Genomic DNA, 23,104 nt, shown 5'->3' with positions numbered 1-23,104 from the left:
TACTGAGGGACATACTCTGGCCATCAACTCCCCTGCAATAAATTTACATCTGGCACACAGCCAAGCTGGGTTCACAGAATAACAAGGAATGATGGTAAGTAAAGAGGCAAATGCATCAAAAGCAACCTCCAACTGTAATAAAGATTCAAAACAATTTCCTTAGCCATCTCGGTTTGATGTACAGTCACTGTCATTCCAAAACATTCCACTTCCTTCCTGCAGCTTCTCTCAATTGCATATATTCCTTTCCCATTCTAATTTGATGTCATGAAAATAGAATAAGTTTACTATAAACTAATAGCCATTAACTTTGCATTTTTCTGCTAACACAGCACACTGCATGAAACAACTACAGAGCAAATCCATACTTAAATTACTCTTCATAAGTCTGTCCCTTCAAATGAGAGTTACTGAACAAGGAGTCATGCACATTTCTGATCATACATGGCGAGAAGTACTTTCACTTGCAGGGTCAGGAAAAACCAACAGGAAATTGTGACTTTTTTTGGCAGTAGAAAGAAAACACAAAACACATGGAGGCAATCACTTTATCATTTCCCTTGCAAGAGCTGCGGCGTTAGTTGACTGAATTTGTGTATAATTTTACACCAACATTAAATAACTATAGTCCTTAAAGGTTAAGAACTGTTTTTTTTTTACAAACTCCAAATAATGTTATTTTAGTTTATTGGAAGCATCTGCATAGTTGTTTGTCTGTCTTTAAACTAGTTTTATTGGTTATGATGTAAAGAGTTGGGCTGCGTCTTTGATTCAGTTCCCTGTCATTCCTTTTTCTTTAGATCAGAATTGATTGCAGACCAATTTATGACCAAATTGCTCCTGCCCACATTTGGCTGTGTCACTGTGACTTTTTAAAAGATTTTGTTCTACATACACTAGTAATGTGCCTCAGTGTAAACAAAGTTAAATGGGAATTGGAGATGTATTTGGCTATTCTTATTTCATGTACAATATGTTGCTGCTGGTATCAATAGTGGCAACTTATGTGATGTCAAAAGTGTGTCTGTTATCAACTTAACTTGTAAAATTGTCTGTTTCCTTTCTTTGTCCCATTAAGAGTAAAAGTGACTTCAGTGTGCTTCACCTTTCCTTTGGAGTACATGATTCCCCTGAGTATTGGTGCTGGTCCTACAGGACTGAGCACGGCCACTGCCAGACTGTAGTTAGACACAGTCAGAGAGACCCTGACCGTGAACATCCCAAGCCAATGACTGACTGTAGCCAGGTCTTACACGGTGTCCCTAGGCCCTGAGATGTAACTTGCTCCAGTCTGTGAGCTGGGTACCTGCCCACGGGCACAAAGTATCCCGTCAGTGTCCTTTCAATGCTCGTTGCTGGTGCCTCTGAGATGCAGGTCTGTCCTTCCTGATTTTCTGCAAGTGTATTAGAGACGTGTTTTAATGAACAGGAGACATTGACAAATGTTGCTGCCTTTGTCCACGGACGAGAGTGCTGCTCCCCGTGGCTCATGCCCGGAGATATTGTTTTGTACTGAACAATATGGAAGCTGGTTACAGCCAATAGTGAGCTGAAATCACCAAGTACCTGTTAGAACTTCCTTGTCAAAAGTTCTTGACGTCTAGCTTGTTTGGGGCATTTGGTAAGATATAAAAAAGGTATTAAAAGGTGTTTAACAAGCTACAATTCTCATGATTGGCAACTTGCTTTTGCCTGGAGAGAAATTCACTTTGCTACTCAGCAAAGCCATAAGAGATACAGTGAGACGCTCCTGGTATTGAGGAAGGCCTTACCTCATTTCTCGTCCAATTCTGCCACAAATCTTGCCATAGCCCATGTCAGTTACTGCCCAACAAGATTACGCTCATTGTTTTCTATTCCTCACTCCAAATTTTATTCTCTAGTTACTGAACCTATCCCTTCCCCGGCAACAGTTTGGAATTAAGCCTGTTCATACATTGATATGATATTTGATCCCAAAATGAGTTTATGACATCATACTGGTGCTATCTCAAAGAATGTTTATTCCATTTCTCATTCCTCATTCTGCAACCTCATTCCACTTCTCCATTTCATCCTCATGGGCTCCTGAAACTCAGATTCATGCCTTTGTTAACTCTAGACACAACCATTCAAATACGGTCCTGGCTGGTCCCCTGAATTTACCCCGTGTAAGCTCTGTCATCCATGTATTAATTTAAAGTTCCTCTATGACCCCATGTCTGCTGGCCTACATTAAGTCATGGTCAGCCAGCATTTCTATTTAAAATTCTTATCCTTCCTTTCAAATTCTTTGATGGCCTCCCCTTTCCCTATATCTGTAATCCTCTGCAGTCACATAACTCTCCAAGATACATGTACTTCTCTACTTCTGGCCCCTTGGACATCTTCAGTTTTAATTGCTCCAACATCAGTGGTCGTGTTGCAAACTCCTTTGTACCCAAGCTCTGCAATTCCCTGCTAACACCATCCAGCCATGACAAAATGTGCACCTCCTCCCCTTACAAGTTCTCAAGCTCAGTTTCCTCCCTTAAAGAGACTTCATGAAATTTGCCTCTTTGACCAAGTATTTGGTGATCTAATCTCATATAATACATTGTCTATATTTATTTTATTATTCTGTTGTGAAGTGCCTTGGAACAGTCCAGTACATTAAAAAGGCACTTTGAAAATATAATTGGTTGTTGTTACTATTATAAAATGAACTGACAAAATCCCTTGAAGGACATTTCCTATTTAGCACACGTAATTATGAAAAGCATGTATAAAGTGGAGTTCTTTTAAATTTTGAAACTTTGTTCATCACTTGCATGCTAATAGATATATTTTCACACTGATACACTACCAGCATTGAGAATTCAATACAAGAGCCTTGCATTTCTGACACAAAACTTGAAAAGTGCAATTCAGACAAAATACTCATTGTTCAGGATCGGGTCCCCATGTTTATTTTGTTTTAACTGACTTTAACCTAACAATAGGTTCATACACCCTCATTTTCATGGTTGTACAATGTCAGTTTCCTGCAGGGTTTGCATGTAGGATTGCAGAAAGCAGTGACAGATCATTTACCCAGGAAAACACACTTCTGCAGACAGTACAATTGAGTAATTCACCCAATGTCCTCAACATCAGGTTAAAGCCTCATTAACATATGATTGATGAGCAATGAATAAGTGCTCAGAAGCAGAGTGCTAGTCAGAGCGGACACAATGTCCATTGGTGCTTCAAATTCACAGAGGCCTGGGTGCCTGGGCCTTTTGGGTTACATTTATCAAGGTGCAAATGAAAATGGTAGTGGCCGTCAAGAGAGAAGAATCAAGGCAATAATTGTAGTGCAACCATTTCTGGTCTGATACCGCATCATTCCTCTTGGGTGTAAGCAGTGAAATTGACACCATTTCTGTTGACTATAACTTGGAACACCCTGCAGGTGTTTGCTTTAGCAAGCTGAGCTTGCTTCAAGTGGATGGATTGGTGTCATCACTTTACATGTGATGTCAAGATCATCTGAACTGACATGAATCCAATTATTATAAATAGCCTTGATACAATAGAGTGATTTCAGGGCAAAAATACCTTGGACTACCAATGCCATAGTACGTATTCCATTTATATTGCAGGACACATTATGCATTAACAGCAACAGAAAACATAACCAAATATGGACAAGATTCTACCTGCAGAGTTATGTTAACATTAAAATTTTTAACATTTCTTTATGCCTGTCAAACCTTTCCCAATTGCTCAAAGTGCTTTAAACAGGCATCAACAAGAGAAATTATAAATTAACTATTGGCTGACTCCTCCTGAGATGTGTTTCTTTTTTGCTAAATATCACATACTGTAACAGGGGTGTACCTTTATCGGAGACTTGGCATTAACCACCTGTGATTACTTCAGCCCAAACTCAAATAAAATTAATCAATTCTGAGCCTTAATTGTGTGAAACTGTCTAAATCAAGCTGATTCTTGCAAAGCAAGGGGTAAAGAAATGTAGGGTGTAGAAATAAGAATACATGGTTGAAGAAATGAAAAAAAGACACTGCCCCATTTGTGAAGAAAGCTAATCTATCGTTATTTTTCTAGATATGCATTTTCTCAGCCTGGAGGCAGAGGAAAAGATATTTATTCTGGCTGCAGAACAGGTGACTTCACTCCCATATCCTCACTACTCTTCTATTTATGGGACTGTAGTTACACTTCTGCTTTGAAGGCAATACAACATTTGGCAACATGTACTCTGTTTTCAGACAGCTGCTATTTTAATGTTAAAGGGGCCATAACTTTTGATATTATTGTGGATCTCAGTGTGAGATAATATTTGAAACTTCAATGTTTTTGCAAAAATGGGGATTGATTTATACATCAAAATATACAATTATCAAATGGTAATTGTTCTGAAATGTGAAAACAACAGGGTATTCAAATTAAAACAATGTCATGTTTTAGTTAATGAAAATTATTCTACAAGAGACAGATTGAAACACGGTAGTTTAAAAACCATCAAATGATTAGTCTTTAGATTTAACACAGAGTTAGGTGAATATATTCCAAGTTATTTTAGCCATGACATTATCCTAAGAAGAAAGTGAGGAGTGCACATGCTGGATATCAGGTCAAGAGTGTGGTGCTGGAAAAGCACAGCAGGTCAAGCAGCATCCGAGAAGCAGGAGAATCAACATTTTGAGCATAAGCTCTTCATAAGAAATGAGTCTTTAAGGATGACATTATCCTAAAGATCCCATTCTGGATGAGAAATGGTGCTTTTGATTTCATAGTCATCAAATAGGATATTGCACACCTTTTAATGATGGTTTCTGCATTAATAACATTCTATAATCTGATGATGAAGCCACGTAACACTTGAAATGATTCTGTGTAAATAAATTTTCATTTTTTATGGAGGTCTTGCCTCTATCAACCATCCACCAGTTCTACTCAGTGTGATTATGATTCTTGAGTAGTTAAAAGGTTAAACTATACACGCTAGATCCTAGATTTAGCTGCAATTTTGATGTTATTTCTTCTTAGGTTCTTGATCATACAAGTTATGAGATCTGACCCTGTTCCATAGTAACAGATGGAGCAATTTGTGTATAGTTCCACATTTTATAAATTCACAGCTTCTCTGCATCCTTGTCCATTCAATTGGTATCATGGACATGCACAAAATCTCCTACTGGGAACTTGATTTTCAGCATGGTTTTGCTTTTGAAACTTACCATAATCATTCATTTTGTTCTGTCAGCCATGCAGATAGATACCAGCATAAATCTCACATTTTTATGTCCTGTGATTATCACTAAAACAAACTGCACTTGAACCTTTCCTCTTCACAGATGAGTTGCTGGACGCATCAAAATTCATTCAAACTGCTGCTGTGACATAATGGGTGCCTGTGTTTTAGCTACTGTCTGATAATGGATGTCTGTAAACTAGTAATTTTGAAACAGTTCTTTTGGTAGTCTCTGAGTAATAATAATCTTCTCCACAATATTCAGACATTTTCTGTTCCATAAACTAACTAAATCCATTAGCTATAACTCTGAAATCTTTGCTGGACTCAGAGTTGGATGTGACCCATTTTCTTCTGTATATTAGCATTGCATGTCTGGTAACAATGTAACCTTTCTGATAATTTTCAAGGACCCATTCTGATAAATGCTTCTCAAGATCAGACCAGTGGCTGGTCCATTCTCAAGGCAGATTTAGTTTTAGGCACTTTCTTTTCAATGGATTCCTTCTTCTTCCATTCCCACACCAGCTGAGGTGCAGGCTAGTATTTGATGAGTTAGTAAATGCTATGATTTTTAACTTGAAACTAGGTTCTGACCTTTTTTTTTTGCAAGAGGGCCATTTATGTTTATTGATTGCCATATGTGACCTGCTCTGTGTGGGCATGTTTTAAGTTTTTGCACCATAGTGACAATATGGATCATGCTGCTTGCTTGATGCCAAGGACTGATATATGAGTAAGCTGAAGCATGTATTTGAGAGCTAGAAAACTGAGGCCATCTCCTAATTCTATTACAACCCTGGGCATGTATTCGTTATCTCCAAGTGGCGGTTCTAGATGTGGACTTGTATGCCAATTACAGTTCTCAGCATGCAGTTTGGCATGAGAAAAAGTCATGCAATATACCAGGTCTTAATCTACAGAATGTTTTGATGGAATGATCTTACATCACTGGTTAAAGCAAAGTGTGATCTCCATTAACTACTGGCTTTTGCTTTAAACCAGCCCATGTAAATGATCTCTTATTTTACTTGAGAGCAGTTTGTAACAAATACCAGAAGCAAAGAAACTGTAAATTAAAAACAATATAACTCTCTTTTTCCGTTATAAATGCACCCAAATCCAGCAAATGCTGAGTTTGCTGTTGAACTAATGTTTGGGTCAATGCCAAGCGGTCCATATAGTTTCATTCCTTTGAGATAATGGAATGGCTAGTCAGGCCATTTCAGAGGACATTTAAAGTTTCTATGTCCCCCAGTCAGACCAGGATGCCAGATTTCCTTCTCTAAAGGGCATTACTGAAGGAAGTGGGTTTTTTCAACAATCAATAATTGTTCAGTTTCATGGTCACCATTAGACAAACATTGAATTCCAGATCTATTAATTGAATTTAAATTCCACCAGCTGCTATAGTGGGATTTGAACCATTAAGGATTCGCCCAATCCCTGAATTATTATCCCATTGACATGGCTACTATGCCACTGTCTCCCACAGAAGGTATAAGGGATACATATTCCCATGATTGTGTATTGACCCATTACACAGACTATATTAAAACACTTTGGCCCTAAATTTCCAGTTGTGATTAAAGCAGAACTCTACATCCTGCATATTCAATGTCACATCTGGCAGGAGATTCTGGCACTATGGTAGTAAATGGGAAGCCATACAAATATCTGACAGATAACCTTTTTCTTCAGTTGAATAAAAATGGAGAGTTGCTTCAAGTTCAGATTAAGCTCTAAACTACAAAGTAAGGAAATAATTAGGTGAGACTGGCATAAAAAATGCTGCCAGGAGTTGCCCTTGAAGAAACCATTATTAACAAGATACAATCCTAGCAAAGCTCACATCACAGATAGTTGGAAAGGTTACCAGCTGGTTCAGAAGGGGTTATTTCTAAAAGCAGGCAGTGGTTTGAATTTGACATTTTCATTACTCACAACGATGGCAATCCGTTTACCCGGAGACAGTAAAAAGGTGCTACATTCTCTGTGGTGTGACATGACTGGCAAATTTCTCTATTAATATACTAATAAAATATGCTCATGTGATCGAGACAAAAAACAAATGCTGTCACATCAATTATGGCTGCATGTTCACTACTTGTCTCCATGGTATTCAACATGTACTCATGCAATCCTCATCACAGGCACATCATGCAACGGAGAATAATTTATAACAAAACAGGAGCAGACATTAAAAATATGAAACAAAAGCAATTAAATGAATTTAAATAAAAGCCATTTGAAACATAGCGATTACTAAATTTTGATTTCAAGTTAAAATATAGCAGGAAGAGTATTAGGTTTCATACTTCACCTCTGGGAATCTTATTCACTGGCCAGGACAATTTTAATCCAGTGCTCATATTCACAACAGAGAACCTATTCCATTTAACTGCCAATGCAAAGAAATTTTAGTTTGAGTCCAGTGCGCATATGCAAGGAAACCACAACCCTCTTCCTAACAGTCAACCTAGCATTTGCTAAAATAAATGGATACAAAATCACAGGCCAAGTACATATTTTCCAAGACCACTCTTGGAATTCATCAGAAATTTCAAAGTAGAGAATTTCCTTTAATCTATTTTTGATCAGGATGATTGATTATATCCCACCTGCCCTGTGAACACAATGCAATCACAAAGTTAAGATAACAGGAAGATGTGAAGCCATGTTCCTGAGCCTACTATCTTAATTCAAGAATAGGTATTGGTAGGTTGTGAACCCTGGAGTGATAAGGGCTGAATTTAGATTTTAAATTGCTGCTTAAGATCTGTGGTGTAAATTGTGGGAGCAAAAATGCTCAAACTTCGGACCTCCAAGCTCTGGTCCGAGAACCCAAACCCAATTTCTATGCCTGCTTAACAGCTTTAATATCACTCACAAAATGTAGTCAGGAAACAGTTCGAGTGGAGTCCAGAAGTTTGAATTGGCTAGGCTTCATATTGAGCTCTTCACAGGGATAAACCCTGAACTCCAACTAAAAACCGATCCATCCTTAGGTGTGAGAGATGGGTGCTAAAATAATCTTTTCCTGATGATGGGTATAATGGACGATGTAGAGATGGGAGATGATTGAAATGAGAAAGCCAATTAAAATAAGCAAGTCCCATTCTATTGCAATAACAGCCAGGGTTTGGAGGAGTACAAAACTGACACAAAAATACTTTTTCTTTTGCTATAGAATCTTCCAAAGTAGCCACTTATTAAAAGTGTACAATTTCTAAAAAATGAACAAGTCAATAGCAGCTAGGAGAACTTTGAGCCATAACAATATCAGAGGGAGTTAACTCTACTTCTCAGCAAATATCTATAACAAAGAAATAAAACAGCCCAAGACCCAAATATGAGAGCCCTAAATTATTTTCAAGAAGAGTTCAACAGTTTGCTCATCAAAATTATTCAAGCAAAGAGTAAGAATTTGCAACATTGCAATCTACATTGTTAAGAAGGACTTATTGTATAGAATATAATTGGAGTTAACTAATGCTTCAGCAAGAATACAAAAGAGTATCACATATAAATATGCAAACAATGTATGGTACATTCATCAATTCCAAAGGACTGGTACAACAATATTTGAACCTCATCTTGGAATTATGGTGCGACAGAAGCAATAGAATTTACCTATATATGAAAGTAGGCTTCTTGCTAAACTCAGTCCACGAATCTTAAGGTTACTTGATGTAATTTTAATATGAGATCAGTTTCCAGGTGGTCATGATTTATAAATGAATTGGTAACTAAAGCAATACTAGTGGTGGTTCTCTTCGAGTCACCTGGCCTCAAATTCCTTCAGGTCAATTAACTTCTTAGCTCCATATTTACAGCCAAGATCTAAAGAGTCAATGAACATGTGCTAGGTCACTTGGTGCAACACACAGACCAATATGGAGGTGTGATGCTTCACTTTGTCAATGTCTACATACCCCAAATAGGACCAGAGTAAAATGTGCTTCTTTGCAGAAATGCCTACTCTTCTTGACTCTTTGATGAGGGCAAAGACATTTTCCTCAGTGAGATTTTAATTGTACCCTAGAGGAGATGGACTTCTAAAACGTCCTGATATTAGTTCAACAATTAAAGGGAAATTTGAGGGACTTGAGTAGACCCTTTGATTGGTAGGCATGGGGCAGAATCTCCATCCTGATCCCATTGTATTCCGTTTTGAAGGACCTGGAGTCAGTGTCCAGGATTATCTGTCTGTACATTTCAAATGCATATATTTCTTGTGTTGCAATTGCCTCCACGCAGCAGGTACAATTCACTGATCACAGAGTGGTGCGGCAGAACTTTTCCCACTCCTGGTGCTTTAACAAACTTGTGGAGGGTGAGCAGTTTTGGGATTCATTCTGTCAGTTCTGGGGTGGCTGGAAAGGAAGGAGGCATCTACCTCTTTGTGGGATGTAGATGAGACTCACATCTTGGTCTTCAGTCAGCGTACACAATGAGGTTGACAAAGAAACAGAAATCCAAGATCAAGAAGTTGGAGCAGGAGATGGTCTATCTGGGGTCACAGCTCAGTCAGTTGGATGAGGACCGGCCCTGCGGAAGGTGTACAAAAAGAGGAAAGAGGATCTTTGAGACCTGCAATCTTGTCGGATCTCAGGGTGCAGGTGTGAGATCATGGATCTGGTTCCTCAATGGACTAGATTGCAGCTGCGCTTCTACTTACTGGAGAAAAGGCACTGGATCCATCAGCCATCTCTTGTGCTACTTGCCAACAGTGGATCTCTAGTCTTGGATCTGAAATTCATTAGAGGCCAAGTAAAGGTGTTTTATTCTCTCTTTTCCCCTCTAGATCTATCAAGTTCTATGGGAGGATCTGCTACAGGTCAGCCCAGAGGATATCAAAAGGCTCGATGCTCCACAGAGCTTCAAGAAACAGAATGGCACCCCCATCAACTAGCTCTTGAGGGTCAAAACCTCAGAGTTAGACAAGCTGAATGTGGAATTCCTCAGTGTTCTGGCACACCCTGGGGAATGACTGTGTAGGCCAGGAAGAATGTGTGTATCACGACTGGGAGATACCCTGTCTTGGCATAAAGCTTTAATTGCTCTGCTTATGGGGATGGAGTGATTGTCATTTGTTAAAAAGACTGGATCTTCCTCTCCCTCCTCAGTGTGGATTATAAAATCTTTGCTAGGGCTGTTGTCACACCTGGCATTGAGCTGGATCACATGGCTCTCCTAGACTAGTCCTTAACATTCACCTGGTCCAGGAAGTAATCCATCTTTTCCGGAGGTCTGGTATGTTGAGCCCCTTTCTCTCCTGTTCATCAAGTGAAGGCATTTAACAGAGTGAATCTTGAGTGAGCGTTTACTCAGGGCTCGTTAGGTGCTTCTTTTTGACTGGTATAGACTGGATGGGCCAAATAGCCTTTATCTGTGCTGTAGATTAGTGGGCGGCACGGTGGCACAGTGGTCAGCACTGCTGCCTCACAGCGCCAGAGACCCGGGTTCAATTCCCGACTCAGGCGACTGACTGTGTGGAGTTTGCACATTCTCCCCGTGTCTGCGTGGGTTTCCTCCGGGTGCTCCGGTTTCCTCCCACAGTCCAAAGATGTGCGGGTCAGGTGAATTGGCCATGCTAAATTGCCCGTAGTGTTAGGTTAAAGGGGTAAATGTAGGGGTATGGGTGGGTTGCACTTCGGCGGGTCGGTGTGGACTTGTTGGGCCGAAGGGCCTGTTTCCACACTGTAAGTAATCTAATCTAATCTCTCTGATTTTCTGAGAATTCAGGTTTAGCACACATTGTCACCTAGATCCAACTTCTGTACACTGCTGTAGTGTCCAGCAATGGCTTTCATTTTGGGAGAGGATTGTGTCAGGGCTATCGAAAGTGGCCTGTTATATTCAATTTGCATGGAACCATTCCATGGTCAGGTTTGACTCTCTGTGGGCCAGGTGTGGGATTAATCCTTTCAGCTTTTGCTAATGACATGCTCACAGTCATAGACCAGGCTGAGCTGCTGAGGATACATGAGTACCAAGAGGTCTAACTCAGCAGCTTCCTATGCAAGGAGCAACTGGAGCAAATGCTCAGGACTTGTTGTTGGCCCATGGCAGATAAGCTCCTCCAGCAGGGGTCTAGGTGCTTTGTGTAGAGTGCCTTTCATTTCCTCTATCTGGGAGTCCATTGTTGCTGCTGAAAAACCTGGTGAATTGGCAAAAGCTGGATACTAAGATATCACTCACTTAGGGCACTGGGCAGTCCTGCACTGAATGCTCTCATACAGGATAGAGTCTTGGTCATTAACCAGCAGATTGCTGCCATGTTGTGGGACTGGCCAGTTACCCGAGTCCTTCCCCCTGGAGTCTGTCACAAATGTACAAAGAAAGCTCATTTTTTTCTGGGATAGAAAGCAATGCTGAGTTGCTGGTATGGAGTCTGCTGCTACGGGAGGGGAGTCAGTTGATATGGCTCCATACTCTGCACCTTTCCACTTTCGGAGCCTGTAGTAATACCTTTACACTGAACCTCCTCCAGGATGGTGCACCCTGCTGGCTGATATTTTCCTTCAGTTGTGCAGCCTTAATTTATGACGTGTAGTTCCCACTTACGGAATGGACAAACCCTCAGATTTTCTTCCAGGAATTGTCTGTCTTATATCTGGAGCTGAAACTTTATTGCTGGAACAGCACAGCAGGTCAGGCAGCATCTAGGGAACAGGAGATTCGACGTTTCGGGCACATGCCCTTCTTCAGGAATGAGCAGAGAGTGTTCAGCAGGAGAAGATAAAAGGTAGGGAGGAGGGACTTGGAGGAGGGGCGTTGGAAATGTGATAGGTGGAAAGAGGTCAAGGTGAAGGTGATAGGTCGGAGTAGGGTGGAGGCGGAGAGGTCAAGAAGAAGACTGCAGGTCAGGAAGGCGGTGCCGGGCTGGAGGGATTCGGCTGAGACAAGGTGGGGGGAGGGGGGATGAAGAAACTGGTGAAGTCCAAGTTCATCCCCTGTGGTTGGAGGGTTCCCAGTCGGAAGATAAGACGCTCCTCCTCCGACCGTCGCGTTGTTGTGGTTTGGCGGTGGATGAGTCCAATGACCTGCATATCCTCGGTGGAGTGGGAGGGGGAGTTGAAATGCTGTGCTACAGGGTGATTGGGTTGGTTCGTCCGGGTGGCCCAGAGGTGCTCTCTGAATCGCTCCGCAAGTAGGCGGCCTGTCTCGCCAATATAGAGGAGGCCACACCGGCTGCAGCAGATGCAGTAGATAATGTGGGTGGAGGTGCAGGTGAATCTGTGGCGGATATGGAAGTTTCCTTTGGGGCCTTGGAGAGAAGTGAGGGGGGAGGTGTGGGCGCAAGTGTTGCACCTCCTGCGGTTGCAAGGGAAGGTGCCGGGAGTGGAGGTTGGGTTGGTGGGGGGTATGGATCTGACAAGGGAGTCGCGGAGGGAGTGGTCTCTACGGAAAGCTGATAGAGGAGGGGAGGGAAATATATCCTTGGTGGTGGGGTCCGTTTGGAGGTGGCGGAAGTGACGGCGGATGATGCGCTGTACATGGAGATTGGTGGGGTGGTAGGTGAGGACCAGTGGGGTTCTGTCCTGGTGGCGGTTGGAGGGGCGGGGCTCAAGGGCGGAGGAGCGGGAAGTGGAGGAGATGCGGTGGAGGGCATCGTCGATCACGTCGGGGGGGAAATTGCGGTCCTTGAAGAAGGAGGCCATCTGTGTTGTGCGTATTTTGAACTGGTCCTCCTGGGAGCAGATGCGGCGGAGACGAAGGAATTGGGAGAATGGGATGGCGTTTTTACAGGGGGCGGGGTGGGAGGAGGTGTAGTCCAGGTAGCTGTGGGAGTCGGTCGGTTTGTAGTAGATGTCCGTGTTGATTCGGTCGTCTGAGATAGAAACAGAAAGGTCTAGGAAGGGGAGGGAGGAGTCCGAGACTGTCCAGGTGAATTTGAGGTCGGGGTGGAAGGTGTTAGTGTAGTGGATGAACTGTTCAACCTCCTCGTGGGAGCACGAGGTAGCGCCGATACAGTCATCAATGTAGCGGAGGAAAAGATGGGGGGTGGGGCCAGTGTAGTTGCGGAAGATGGATTGTTCCACATACCCTACGAAGAGGCAGGCATAGCTGGGGCCCATGCGGGTGCCCATGGCTACTCCTTTTGTTTGGAGAAAGTGGGAGGATTGGAAAGAAAAGTTGTTCAGGGTGAGGACCAGTTCAGTCAGTCGAAGGAGGGTGTCGGTGGAAGGGTACTGGGTGGTACGGCGGGAAAGGAAGAAGCGGAGTGCTTTGAGTCCTTCGTGATGGGCGATGGAGGTGTACAGGGACTGGATGTCCATGGTGAAGATGAGGCGTTGGGGACCGGGGAAGCGGAAATCCTGGAGGAGGTGGAGGGCGTGGGTGGTGTCACGGACGTAGGTGGGGAGTTCTTGGACTAATGGGGACAGGACCGTGTCTGGACCCAACCAAGATTTAGGACATGATCCACTTTCACTGGAACTCTTCATCATTTGGGGTGTGATGGCTGTTGTAATAGAACTGCTACTCAGGAAGGGGTTCCTCCAAAAATGACTAGTGGTGAAGAGGGCTCAAATACTGGGGTGACCAGACTTTGGATGTGTTAGATGGTGGAGCAGCAGGCTGGGTGGCACTACGGCAATTAGCCACTAAGACATTAGTGGCCAATTTCCAGTACACAGTCAAAATCATTCAGGATACTCAGACCTGAAAATGCACAGGGGATCAAGCCATCTCAGACACATGAGTTTCCTGATGAATTGTCCCCTCAACACATACAATTTAGCTCTGGTGCTAGAGACCAACATCTTCCTTAAAATTATTTAGGGATATATTTAAATGAGCCATATTCCGCTTGGGAACTCAACAGCCTTCTGGACTCATTATCAAGTTCAACAACTTTAGGACTTGAGCTTCTCCAATGTTCTTACCCCCACCCCACACTCCAGGCCTTGTTATTACAGAGTCTGCTATTACACACAACCCATTGTTAGCCACTAACAGACGCCATTAATAGCTATTCACCCTCCGAGCCTCACTGTTACACACACCTTTGTCAGTCCAACTGTTCTTCTCTCTCTTTGGGTTTGATATCTACCCATTATTTACTCCTTAGCCCCTCCCCCCACCCTACCCTATCTTCTGCATAAAAACTAATATTTTCCTAGCTACCGTCAGTTCTGAGGAAGGGTCACCGGACCAGAAATGCTAACTCTGATTTCTCCGCACAGATGCTGCCAAACCTGCTGAACTTTTCTAGTACTTTTTTTCTTTGTTTCACAATTAGCATGATTTGCCGACCCGGTAAATCAGCACACCAACTAGCGTGGGAAACTGAAGACTGGTCTGTCTCCTTGGTCATTTGAAAATTCAGCTCCCAGTATTTGACAAAAGCATTGAACGTGTGCCCATTGGTTCCACTCTTGCACACATAGTCACAGATAGTGATATAATTGTTCTGTCCTTGGTTCAATGATAAAGAATAATTGTTATTGTAAGATTTACAGCCTTGAAATTGCAATGTGGGATGGTGGCGTACAGTTGCTAAAACAATTAACAAAATTTCTCAACTACTCTTAATTTAAAAATAAAAAATGTTTATATATTATTTTGCCACAATGTAATGTCAAACCTGTGTATATCAAATAAGGACTGAATTATTTATGTTTAACTTTGTACTGACATCAGAAACAATAAAACAGTAATTCCACTCTACAACACAGTGCCTCAGCAAACAGGCTGATTAGAGTGTAACATATGTGGACTGCAACTGACTAGATTTGCTTTCCCATAAAATTATTGTTAAAAGCATACAATAGATCAACTTATATTGTAAGTATTTGTTACTAGAACATATTACCTTTTTAAAATTTATTAAAGGGTATGATAAGCAGTTTATACATACATATATACATACATACACATATATATATACCTCACCACTAATTTTTATCTGTGTTTAGTTAGACCATTATGTTACCAATATAATTGAACATTTAAGATCAGGAGTTTAAAACTCAGTTGGCTGGACAGTTGGTTTGCGATGCAAAGTAATGCCGACAAATTCTCACACTGGCTGATGTTACATGAAGGCCCCGCCTTCTTAACCTAACCCCTCACCTGAGGTATGGTGACTCATTGATTAAAATCTCCACCAATCACCCCTCTTCTAAGGAGAGAGCAGCCCTATGGTCTTCCAGGACTATGACAACTTTACCTTTATGTAGGAGATGATCAGCTATACTCAAAGTATAATATCCAAGCTACCAGCAAATTATTGGCAAATATTTAGTTACAGTGATTCATCTTTATGTTCTTCCTCTCCTTCTGTTACAAATAGAGCTTTATTAATAGAGCTTGTGCACCAATTATTGAGAATTCTGTGAAAATAACGGGCAAACTGAAATAATTAGCTGTTATTATTGCATTCTAAAGACGGTTTTTCAATAATGGATCCCAATCCTGCCAGTATTAGGTCAGGAACACACATATGCCAATCTTAAGATGTAGAGGATAGTATTTCAGAAGGTGGTTAAATAAATGACCACTCCCATTCAACTAAGGGTAGAGGGCAGACATCCAAGGATGGAGAGACAATAGGAGGCCATTCAGCACTGATATTGCAGCCCTAAAGGTTGGCGATATGACGTAGGTAAGTGAAACGGATGGTGCCTCATCTAAATTAAAAACTTTGTAAATAAAAATAGTGGGCTGTTGTGGCGCAGTGGTAGTGTCCCTACCCCTAGACAGGGAGACCTGGTTTAAGTCACACCAGCATCCAGAGGTGTGCAATGACATCTCTGAACTTGTTGATTAGAAAATAACTGAAAATAAGAGCAGCCACAGCTACTGGACTGCCAAACTGGAGGGAAGAAACCTGCAAAAGTCAATTCGGTGTTGCAGATGTGGTCACTTTGCAATTACAGCTACACAGTGTGGCTTAAAAGTAGGTGGAAAGCTGTGTCCCCCTTCCGTCACCTCATACTTACTGCTTTGGACGAAAAGCTCAACGTCACCAGTGGTCAAATTCCTCTCCTTTCTGCATTTTTGCATCTGCCTTATAACATGTTAGCAAAAAGAAATTCAGCTGCTGTTTCCTCCCAATGTATCCACTATATGCATAGATATCAAAGTAGTAACTAATGGGCGTAAGCTAATATTATTGGCCTGCCTCACTCTCTTGTACCACTTCCGCTAAGCAATTTATTTGTGACATTTCAAAACCAATCCTCATCCTGCATTTTAACACATTAACTTCTCCCTTATTCCATCAAGAGACCTCCTTCATTCATCAGCTGGGATTCATCCTTTTGTGGGGTATGGAGGGCAGGTGTATAGAATTTTAAAAATTAGTAAGCCCATTAAGAGATGTAATCAGTTATCTACCAGTTGCAGGTATATTTATTAATTTCCCATGCCTCCACAGCCCAAAACAGAGTCTGCAACAATAACTCTAATGCTAGACCATGCTGGTAAAATTGACACACAGCTAGCGGTGGGAACTGCAGACCAGTCAGTCTGTTTGACAAGACATGGAGTATGTGCACATCGGTTCCCAGTGTACATAATCACTTGATAAATTGGTTCTGCATTTCTAACAGTCCTTACAGTACAATTTATTGCCAAGGCACTGAAATGACCTTACAACTATTTTGTTTCTTAAATCATCATACTAATAGAGCAATTGAATATACCTTTAAGCTGTAATATACAACTGACATCCTTGAGGTATGTGTCTTAAAAAAGAATTCATGGGCTAACATCATTGGAACATAACTCCCTGAAATGATGCATGATTACATAATGCTTCCAATTTGGGAAATGCAGCAGTACATTGGACAGTTATTTTAAGATGCTGTTGCTACTCTCCAAAGAGGTTGAAGTGAATAGCGATCTGTGTATTAGCTTTCTTTGATAGATGCCCATAAAGCATTCAATAAGGCTGGTCAAAATTTGGAGAGGGGTGAGGAATTTGACCATTACCAGCAATGCCAAGCTTATGATGCAAGTTGGCAGCAGATGGCACAGATCTACAATTATAACATTAATGTGGATAAACGCGAGGTAGTACATTTTGTAAATCAAACAAGGGCAGGTCTTATACAATCAAATGTAGAGCCTTGGATAGTGTTCTGAAACAGAGAAACATAGGAGTTCAGGTACATAATTTTTTGATGTTTGCGTCACCTATAAACAGGGTGGTTAAGAAGGCATGTCTTGTCTTCATTGCTCGGTTCTTTGAGTATACGAGTTGGGATGTTATGTTGAGGTTGTACAGGATGATGGTGAGGCCTCTTCTGGAGTACTGTATCCAGTTCTAGTCCTCCTGTTAAAGGAAGGATATTTATAAGCTGGAGAGTGCTCAGAAAAGAGTTATCAAGATGTTGCCAGGAATGAAGGGTTTGAGTTATAAAGGAAAGGCTAGATAGGCGGGACTTTTTCACTGGAGCATAGGAGTCTGAGGGGTGACCTTACAGAGGTTTATAAAATCATGAGGGGTCTAGTTAAGGTGAATGGCAGGTCTCTTCACCCTTGGGTGGGGGATTTCAAGACGAGGGGACATATTTTTAAGTGAAAGGAGAAAGATTTTAAAAAGACATGGGGGCAATGTTTTTTTTTAAAAAAACAGAGTGGTTTGTGTGTCGAATGTATTTTCAGAGAAAGTGGAGGATGTTTGGAGTAATATGGGCCATTGCAGGCAGGTGGGACTGGTTTAGTTTGGTATTATAGTCAGCATGGACTGGTTGGATCAAAGGATCTATTTCCAGGCTATATGACTAACTTATCAGGAGTTGTCTCTGCCATTCGAAGTTGTCAGTTGGGCCTATGATTCTACAACCAGGGCCATGGTTGATTGCAGGCAATACAGTGAATTCTTTACAATTAATGATAATTAAGTGCGCAAGATGTAACTTGTGCTGAAGGAATGAGTGAAACCTCTGGTTTTAACTAATTCATTGCATGGCTTACTTTTTCAAGGAAATGTAGTTGTGATGTTTAAAAGCTCATTCCATCCCATCATGCATTTTAACAGTAACTTACTAATTGCCATGAGCCATTAAGTTTACATTGAAAGCTGTTGTTTCTTTTTCAAATCTCTTCCTGTTCTGTCCACAACTTAAACATTTTAATTATAGCCAACTTACCAATGGGTCAGGACAGCCTATTTAGCTGCTATAGGTTTGACTATATAACTAAAAGACTATATATGACTATAAGAAGCTATGGCAGGAATTCTGTGGAGACAGTAGAAATCCCACTTTAGTGACTGCAAGTGAGAGAGATCCCTGATTCAGAGGATGTTGGAACCTGGCCTGTATTTTGCCAATTATTTGAGAGCTGCTGGAGCTGACATTTTTTGCAGAACAACAGCCTGTTCCCCTCAGTTGCCACATAGATCAGAGAGCTGCTAGCTCAGCAGTGTTATTGTTGCAGTCAGCATTGCTGGGGTTGCAGCTGGAGGAGGAGGGCACATTGATGGACATACATTCTCAAAAGACACAGAGCACCTGGTGCCAGTGAGAGACTCTTCCATCATTACAATGGACAGTCATTGCTAGAGAGGGGTCTCCTCCCCATGGGCCAAGAATTGTCCAAAAAATAGGAGGTGAAAATGTGTTGCTGGAAAAGCGCAGCAGGTCAGGCAGCATCCAGGGAACAGGAGAATCGACGTTTCGGGCATAAGCCCTTCTTCAGGAATGAGGAAAGTTTGTCCAGCAGGCTAAGATAAAAGGTAGGGAGGAGGGACTTGGGGGAGGGGCGTCAGAAATGCAAGACTTGCGCGCACACCTCCCCCCTCACCTCCCCCAAGGCCCCAAAGGAAACTTCCATATCCGCCACAGATTCACCTGCACCTCCACACACATCATCTATTGCATCCTCTGCACCCGATGTGGCCTCCTCTATATTGGAGAGACAGGCCGGCTACTTGCGGAGCGTTTCAGAGAACACCTCTGGGACACCCGGACCAACCAACCCAACCACCCTGTGGCTCAACATTTCAACTCCCCCTCCCACTCCACCAAGGATATGCAGGTCTTTGGACTCCTCCATCGCCAGACCACAACAAAACGACGGTTGGAGAAAGAGCACCTCATCTTCCGCCTAGGAACCCTCAAACCAGAAGGGATGAACTCGGATTTCACCAGTTTCCTCATTTCCCCTCCCCCCACCTTGTCTCAGTCAAATCCATCAAATTCAGCACCGCCTTCCTAAACTGCAATCTTCTTCCTGACCTCTCCGCCCCCACCCCAGTCTGACCTATCACCCTCACCTTGACCTCCTTCCACCTATCACATTTCCGACACCCCTCCCCCAAGTCCCTCCTCCCTACCTTTTATCTTAGCCTGCTGGACAAACTTTCCTCATTCCTGAAGAAGGGCTTATGCCCAAAACGTCGATTCTCCTGTTCCCTGGATGCTGCCTGACCTGCTGCGCTTTTCCAGCAACACATTTTCAGCTCTGATCTCCAGCATCTGCAGACCTCACTTTCTCCTCAAAAAATAGGAGGGCCAGCCAGAGGCTGTTAGGGAGTATGATATAGGATCCTCTCAAGGTAGTGAGCCCTCCCATTGGTAAATTGCTAACAAAAGGTCGTGTCTTGCCTAACTGGCTACAGAAATGGATAATTGGCCATTTTTCTTTTCAGCTGCATAATCATAGAGTATATGGAAGACACTGTGCATACCACCCAACAACTGCCAACACTGTTTTGTAGATTAGGTTACCTACAGTGTGGAAGCAGGCCCTTCGGCCCAACAAGTCCACACTGACCATCTAAAGACTAACCCGCCCAGACCCGTTTCCCTCTGACTAATGCACCTAAAACTATGGGCAATTTAGCATGGCCAATTCTGCTAACCTGCATATCTTTGGACTGAGAGAGGAAACTGGAGCACCCGGAAGAAACCTACGCAGACACGGGGAGAAGGTGCAAGCTGGAATCAAACCTTGGATCCAGGTGCTATGAGACAGCAGTGCCAACCACTGAGCCACCATGCCGCCTTTGCTAGCCTTCCGGTCTTCCAGCCCATCCTGAATGTGTAGGTCAGATTCAGCCCGAAGGAGTCTCTTCAGTTCAACCACATTAGATCATCTAGAAAGTTCATACCATGTTTAGAACTAACATGGTGCAGGTCTAGTTGCACAGATCCCCAAGTCAATCTCCTCATACCTGGTCTGTGCATTTTAGTAAACAGCAAATATCTGTGTTTACTTACAGAGTGGGTGCAATCGTCATCAGCTCTACTAATAAACTTGTTAATATGACTGGAAAAAGGACTTTGGCATTATTCTTCTGAACAGAATTGCACTGCACAATATGCAGACTTTTTTGGGGTTTATAAATTCATGTTTGATTGCAGAGATTAAATGAAATAAAAGGTTTCAAAGATTTCAAGGATTACAGGATTCTAGACCAAGATTATGCAAGGACTAAAATACCAAAATTTAAATTGTTTTTTTTCTCTTATCACCCCCACCACCAAAGCACATACACTCCCACTCCCCTAGCAATGCATTGTTGTCTTTTTTTTGCTATTTTATAACCAGAACATGCACAATGTTAAAAAAAGGTAACAACAATTTCCCTGCAATGAAACCTTGAATTCACTGAATGTTTCTAAAATACATTTCTATTTCAACATGGTTTAAATCTGATCCCAATAAGCTGTAGACAACTATGTAGTGGAGATTGATTGCAACATTTGGTGAATCCCAAAAAGCAGCTCAAACTTTGACATGGCTAGAAAATACCACACTCGTCAGTGTCTTTTGTATTGAATGATACTGTGTGCATATTCCATACTTAGATTATTTACTATTTGGGAGAATAATTGTTCACTTATAATAGCTCTGTAATTAGAATGCTGACAATGATTGTACACATGATAATTGGTGCAAAATTATTTTTACGGTGAAGTAAATAAAAAGAATTTTAATTGGAAACTCCAATAATTAATAACCAAAACACAACATAATGAAAGTCTAAAATACCATTTCATCAAATTAGTCTAGTCCTTTTGTTTCAGAGTGTGGGAAACAACATTTCTTCCTTTCCAATTCTTGTTCTACCTATGTTGTTTGCATAGGTGCCAGCAACCCTGCAAAAGCAGACCCAAGATACTATACTCATGAGTGAACTTGCAATGGTCTATAATGGTATGCTATTTGACCATACATCTCTACTCCTCTCTCCCAAAATGTGTGCATGCATCTCTCCTAGCTCGGTGAAAAAAGTGACATTTGTTTTTTCCTCCTGTTATAAAACAGTAGCACAGAAGCTTTCGTTTTTGCATTTTGCAGTTCACATCCCAAACTCAGAATGCCTAATACAACACAGGCCAGACCAATGCAAATTTTGCTTGTATTTAATGATTCAACATAACACCAGGCAATGCACTTGTTGACCAAGCTTGAACCAAATTGTCTTCAATTAAACTATTGGGTTTCAATAAATATTTTTGCAAAGAAGAAACTAAAGGTAGTCCTGCCTATCATTATTATGAGCTGTCTGTAGTTGTGTAGGTAAAGAAATCAGATCATCATCTGCCTGTGTGATCTGACTGGCAATTTGAAAGTTTATAACTTGCTGTAGTATTGTAAGTAGTCACTTTCATTTTCATTATATAATTCCCTGAATGACAGATAGCTAACCGTACAAAAAGTGGGTTGGCTAGCTTAGTTGGTTAGCCAACTGGTTTGAGACGTAGTGATGCCAATAGTTGGCACTGGCTGAGGTTACCATGAAGGACTCTCTGTCAATCTCTCCCTTCATCTGAAGAATGGTGGCCTTCAGGTTAAACCACCACCACTTGTCCCTCTCTAATTATGGTCTGGTCAGACTATGGAAAGTTTACATTGACATAAGCCCTACAAATCCAAGGTAACAACATAGTGAATGCCTTAAAACATGTTAAGAATTTTTAAAATTATAATATAACTTTGGCTCTTTCTTTTCTCCTAATATTTCCTTGCTTTCTCTCCTAAAACAATTACATTCTCTCTGGTGTCAGTAACCAAGCTCAAAACACACTCAATAAATTAACACATAGAAAAGAGCTCAAGTCTTCTCTAAGTAGAAGACATTTTTCCAGCAGATAAATGCTTAATCCACATTATTTGCCTTTAGGCCAGTGTTACCTAAATGGGTCATGGGTAAAAGCTTTACATATTTCTATAATTACTTCCCATGGAGCAATAAACAACATTGGAAATATTTAGAAACAGCAACAAAACATTGTAAAATACAACTTTCTTACAAGTATCCAGCAGCAGCTATGTACTTCATCCAATTAAAGATTTCAGTTATCTCTGCCATTGCAAGGGATGTAAAATGATGATTTTTTTTCTGGCTTTCAGTAGCCTGCCCAATCACACACAATTATTTGAATCATTTGTCATTAAAAAGGATTGCATAATCTAGCATTCGTAACAGTATTCTAATTTGTACCCATCTTGTTGCATCAGGCACCAACGTTTTGCACATCTTCATTAAGAGAAGATTGGAGTAAACTGTTACACTGCTGGGAATTTGAAATTGAGACAACATTCTAGAAATACTCAGCAAATTATGCAGCAGATTGACATAGTTCTCTGACCCTCTGTATAGGTGTTGCCTGACTTCCTAGTATTTCCAGCATCTTCAAGACTGAAAATGATCTTAACATATGATTCGTAAATAACCAACTACAATTCATGTTTCTACCAATTACAGAACTGTTTTCTTCCCCCTAGAATAAAGGAGGTTTTTTTAATGCATAAGTACGCACATTGTACCTTAAGGCATCTGCTCCTTCAATATCCAGACTAAAACGTGTACCTACATAAACATACTTTTGTATTAATTGGAGTACAAACACAGGAGTAAGCCAATATTGATGACTCGACATAATCCAGCTTCCAAGCAAGTGTTCTTGATTCAAC

This window comes from Chiloscyllium plagiosum, unplaced genomic scaffold (assembly GCF_037043375.1).
Source record: "Chiloscyllium plagiosum isolate Xiang-an unplaced genomic scaffold, Cpla_swu_hap1 HiC_scaffold_22, whole genome shotgun sequence".
NCBI lineage: Eukaryota > Metazoa > Chordata > Chondrichthyes > Orectolobiformes > Hemiscylliidae > Chiloscyllium > Chiloscyllium plagiosum.
This window is presented reverse-complemented; position numbering follows the sequence as displayed.